Raw genomic sequence first — 5,529 nt, 5'->3', positions numbered from 1 at the left:
TCTCGAGTATTTTGATGGCTTCCTGTCTTACATTTAGGGCTTTCATCCATTTTGAGTTTATTTTTGTGTATGGTGTAAGAAAGTGGTCCAATTATATTTTTCTGCATGTCACTATCCAGTTTTCCCAGCACCACTTGCTGAAGAAACTGTCTTTATTCCATTGGATATTCTTTCCTGCTTTGTCAAAGATTAGTTAGCCATACGTTTGTGGGTCCATTTCTGGGTTCTCTATTCTGCTCCACTGATCTGTGTGGGAGATACAGGAGAGAAGCATCAAAGGAAAAGACTTCAAATTGGAAGGGCTGGAGAAGATGCAAGGCCTTAGGACATGTTTACACAGCTGAACGTGTCTGTGGCTCCTAAGGAACACCTAGAGCCATTAACATTGTCCAGAGCCAGATCCTCCTTCACACCTGACCCTTCCTAGTGTTATAGAAACCAATTAACTTGAAATTCAACCTTGAAAAGCTAAACCATTAGATTGATTAACACACTTGCTTAGCTGATTTTATGCACATAGTCTTTAGCAATTATCCTAATAAAAAGAAGCTTCATTCTGGAGTTGGGGCCTCATTCCCACTCAAGTATGAGGACCTTCACTTAACTGCAATTTGTTTGCGGACTCATCTTTTGCGACTCTGGCCATACTCCCTGCAACAGATCTGAGTGTTTTTGTGCCAGTACCATACTGTCTTGATGATTACAGCTTTGTAATATAGCTTGAAGTTCGGGATCTTGATGCCTCCAGCTTTGGTTTTCTTTTTCAAGATTGCTTTGGCTATTTGGGGTCTTTTCTGGTTCCATACAAATTTCAGGATTGTTTGTTCTAGCTCTGTGAAGAATGCTGGTGTTATTTTGATAGGGATTGCATTGAATATGTAGATTGCTTTGGGTAGTATCAACATTTTAACAATATTTGTTCTTCCTATCCAGGAGCGTGGAATCTTTTTCCGTGTGTGTGTGTGTGTGTGTGTGTGTGTGTGTGTGTCTTCTTCAATTTCTTTCATAAAATTTCTATAGTTGTCAGTGTATAGATTTTTCATCTCTTTGGTTAGATTTATTCCTAGGTATTTTATGGTTTTTATGCAATTATAAATGGAATTGATTCCTTGATTTCTCTTTCTGTCGCTTCATTGTTGCTGTATAGGAATGCAGCTGATTTCTGTGCATTGATTTTATATCCTGCAACTTTGCTGAATTCATGGATCAGTTCTAGCAGGTTTTTTTGGTGGAACCTTTTGGGTTCTCCATATAGAGTATCATGTCATCTGAGAAGAGTGAAAGCTTGACCTCCTCCTGGCCGATTTGGATGCCTTTTATTTCTTTGTGTTGTCTGATTGCTGAGGCTAAGACTTCCAATACTATGTTGAATAACGGTAGTGAGAGTGGACATCTCTGTCTTATTCCTGACCTCAGGGGGAAAGCTCTCAGCTTTTCCCCATTGAGGGTGATATTAGCGTTGGGTCTTTAATATATGCCTTTTATGATCTCGAGGTATGAACCTTCTATCCCTACTTTCTTGAGGGTTTTTATCAAGAAAGGATGCTGTATTTTGTCAAATACTTTCTCTGCATCTATTGAGAGGATCATGTGGTTCTTGTCCTTTCTTTTATTAATGTGATGTATCACACTGATTGATTTGCAGGTATTGAACCAGCTCTGCATCCCAGGTATAAATCCCACTTGGCGTGCTGAATAATTTTTTTAATGTATTGTTGGATCTAGTTGGCTAACATCTTGTTGAGGATTTTTGCATCCATGTTCATTAGGGAAATTTGTCTATAGTTCTCCTTTTTAGTGGGGTCTTTGTCTGGTTTTGGAATCAAGGTAATGCTGGCTTCATAGAAAGAGTTTGAAAGTTCTTCCATTTTTATTTTTTGGAACAGCTTCAAGAGAATACATGTTAACTCTTCTTTAAATGTTTGGTAGAATTCCCCTGGAAAGTCATCTGGCCATGGACTCTTGTTTTTTGGGAGATTTTTGATTACTAATTCAATTTCTTTACTGGATATGAGTCTGTTCAAATTTTCTATTTCTTCCCGTTTCAGTTTTGGTTGTTTATATGTTTCTAGGAATTTGTCCATTTCTTCCAGATTACCTATTCTATTGGTGTATAATTGCTCATAATATTCTCTTATTATTGTTTGTATTTCTGCTGTGTTGGTTGTGACCTCTCCTCTTTCATTCTTGATTTTATTTGTTTGGGTCCCTTCCTTTTTCTTTTTGATCAAACTGGCTAGTGGTTTATCAATTTTGTTAATTCTTTCAAAGAACCAGCTTCTGGTTTGATTGATCTGTTCTACTTTTTTTTTGGTTTCAATAGCATGAGTTCTGCTCTGATCTTTATTATTTTCTGTCTTCTGCTGGTTTTGGTTCTTATTTGCTGTTCTTTTTCCAGCTCTTTAATGCATAAGGTTAGGTTGTGTATCTGAGACCTTTCTTCCTTCTTTAGGAAGGCCTGGATTGCTATATATTTCCCTCTTATGACTGCCTTTGCTGCATCCCAGAGGTTTTGGGCTGTGGCGTTATCATTTTTATTGGCTTCCATGTGCTTTTTAACTTCCTCTTTAACTCTTGGTTAGCCCATTCATTCTTTAGTAGGATGTTCTTTAGTCTCCAAGTATTTGTTATCTTTCCAAATTTTTTCTTGTGGTTGATTTTGAGTTTCATAGCCTTGTGGTCTGGAAATATGCACGGTATGATCTTGATCTTTTTGTACTTGTTGAGGGCTGATTTTTGTCCCAGTATATGATGTATTCTGGAGAACATTCCATGTGCACTGGAGAAGAATGTGTATTCCACTGCTTTAGGATGAAATGTTCTGAATATATCTGTTAAGTCCATTTGGTCTAGTGTGTCATTCAAAGCCATTGTTTCCTTATTGATTTTCTGTTTAGATGATCTGTCCAATTCTGTAAGTGGGGTGTTGAAGTCCCCTACAATGATGGTATTATTATCAATAAGTTTCTTTATGTTTGTGATTAATTGATTTATATATTTGGGTATTTGCACATTTGGAGCATAAATGTTTACAATTGTTAGGTCTCCTTGGTGGATAGACCCCTTAATTATGATATAATAGCCTTCTTCATCTCTTGTTACAGTCTTTATTTTAAAGTCTAGATTGTCTGATATAAGTGTGGCTACTCCGGCTTTCTTTTGTCGACCATTAGCATGATAGATGGTTCTCCATCCCCTTACTTTCAATCTGAGGGTGTCTTTAGGTGTTAAGTGGGTCTCTTGTAAACAGCATATAGATGGATCTTGTTTTCTTATCCATTCTGTTGCCCTATGTTTTTTGATTGGAGCATTTAGTCTATTGATGTGTAGAGTGAGTACTGAAGGATATGAATTTATTGCCATTATGTTGCTTGTAGAGTTGGAGTTTCTGGTGATGTTCTTTGGTCCTTTCTAGTCCTTGTTGCTTTTGGGTTTTTGTTTGTTTGTTTGTTTGTTTGTTTGTTTTTGTCTTTTCTCCCCTCAGAGAGTCCCCCTTAAAATTTCTTGCAGGGCTGGTTTAGTGGTCACAAACTCCTTTAATTTTTTTGTCTGGGAAATTTTTAATCTCTCCTATTTTGAATGACAGCCTTGCTGGATCAAGAATTCTTGGCTGCATATTTTTTCCGATTCAGTACATTGAATATATCCTGCCACTCCTTTCTGGCCTGCCAAGTTTCTGTGGATAGGTCTGCTGCAAACCTGATCTGTCTTCCAATGTAGGTAAGGACTTTTTTTTCTCTTGCTGCTTTCTTGATTCTTTCCTTGCCTGAGTATTTTGTGAATTTGACTATGATATGCCTTGTTGATGGTCAGTTTTTGTTGAATCTAATGGGAGTCTTCTGTGCTTCCTGGATTTTGATGCCTGTGTCTTTCCCCAGGTTAGGAAGGTTTTCTACTATGATTTGCTCACATAACTCTTCTACCCCTTTCTCTCTCTCTTCATCTTCTGGGACCCCTATGATTCTGATGTTGTTCCTTTTTAATGAGTCGCTGATTTCTCTAATTCTTTTTTTTTTTTTTAACGTTTATTTATTTTTGAGACAGAGAGAGACAGAGCATGAACGGGGGAGGGTCAGAGAGAGGGAGACACAGAATCTGAAACAGGCTCCAGGCTCTGAGCAGTCAGCACAGAGCCCGACGTGGGCTCGGACTCACATACTGCGAGATCGTGACCTGAGCCGAAGTCGGACGCTTAACCGACTGAGCCACACAGGCGCCCCTGATTTCTCTAATTCTTAAATTGTGCTCTTTTGCCTTAGTCTTCCTCTTTTTTCTGTCCTATTATTCTCCATAAGTTTGTCCTCTATATTGCTGATTCGCTGGTCTGCCTCATCCATTCTTGCCACTGTGACATCCATTCAAGATTGCAGCTCAGTTATAGCATTTTTTAATTTCATCTTGACTAGTTTTACTTCTTTTATCTCTGCATAAAAGGATTCTAATCTATTTTCAGCCCCAGCTAGTATTCTTATTATCATGATTCTAATTTCTGGTTCAGACATCTTGCTTGTATCTGTGTTGATTAAGTCCCTGGCTGTCATTTCTTCCTGCTCTTTCTTTTGGGGTGAATTCCTTTGTTTCATCATTTTGAAGGAAGAAAAGGAATTAATAAGCTAAAAAAAATTAAAATTATAAAATTAAAAACACACAAATAAATCAAAATATATGAAATAAATTATGCTAGATCATAGGTGCATTTTGGTCTGGTTGTTGAAAGGAGCTTAATAGATTAAAGAAAAAAGGGTAAAGGAAAAAAAAGGAAAACGTTTGAAAATTAGAAAAAAATGAATGCAATGAAATAGAATAAAATGAAATGATGGAAGTAAAATAGAATTTGAAAAATTTACAAAAAAGTAAAAAATATAGTAGAAAAAATTAAATAAAAATATTTTAATAAAAATTGAAAATAAAAATAAATTTTTTCTCTTTCTGTATTCAAGAAAAAGAAAAAGAAAAAAAATTGAATAGATGGACCAGCAAACAGACTGAAATACAAGTGAAATTACATCATTTTCCCCTAGAAGTCAACCTCCGAAGCATTTTATAGTCTGTAAACTAAGGAGGTGGAGAGACTTGTGGTGTTCCTGAAGTGTGAGGTTGGTCCACTTGGGTGGGGCTTAGTGTAATGGCTCTGTCATCCACGAGATGGCGCTCCTTAGCTTACTGGGGTAGATTGTTGTGGCGCTTGTAGGTGTGTATGCGCGTGCGTGAGAGGGGTAAAATTGGCGTAATCCAGCTATCCAGTCTCTAGTATTGGAACTCTGTTCTCCCTGATCAGCAATCTTGCACCCATCCTTTGTCTCCGGTTTCTGTCCACTTCCTGCTTTTGTACTGTCTGTGACCAAGCCGTCAGGTTGTGAGGCAGCACCTCCCTCCTGGGTCTTATCTCAGATGCGGTGGTGTTTCCCAACCTCTCACTTCTGAGGGACTGCGGCTTTGACCCGCTTAGACCTTCTGAGGGAGGGCCTCACCGAGCAATGGCTGAGTGCTGGCCACACCCAGGAACGTTCGCTGGACCTTGCTGTTGCC

This window comes from Prionailurus bengalensis, chromosome C2, assembly GCF_016509475.1.
Source record: "Prionailurus bengalensis isolate Pbe53 chromosome C2, Fcat_Pben_1.1_paternal_pri, whole genome shotgun sequence".
NCBI lineage: Eukaryota > Metazoa > Chordata > Mammalia > Carnivora > Felidae > Prionailurus > Prionailurus bengalensis.
The sequence above is the reverse complement of the archived record's forward strand: the minus strand, read 5'-3'. Positions refer to the sequence as shown.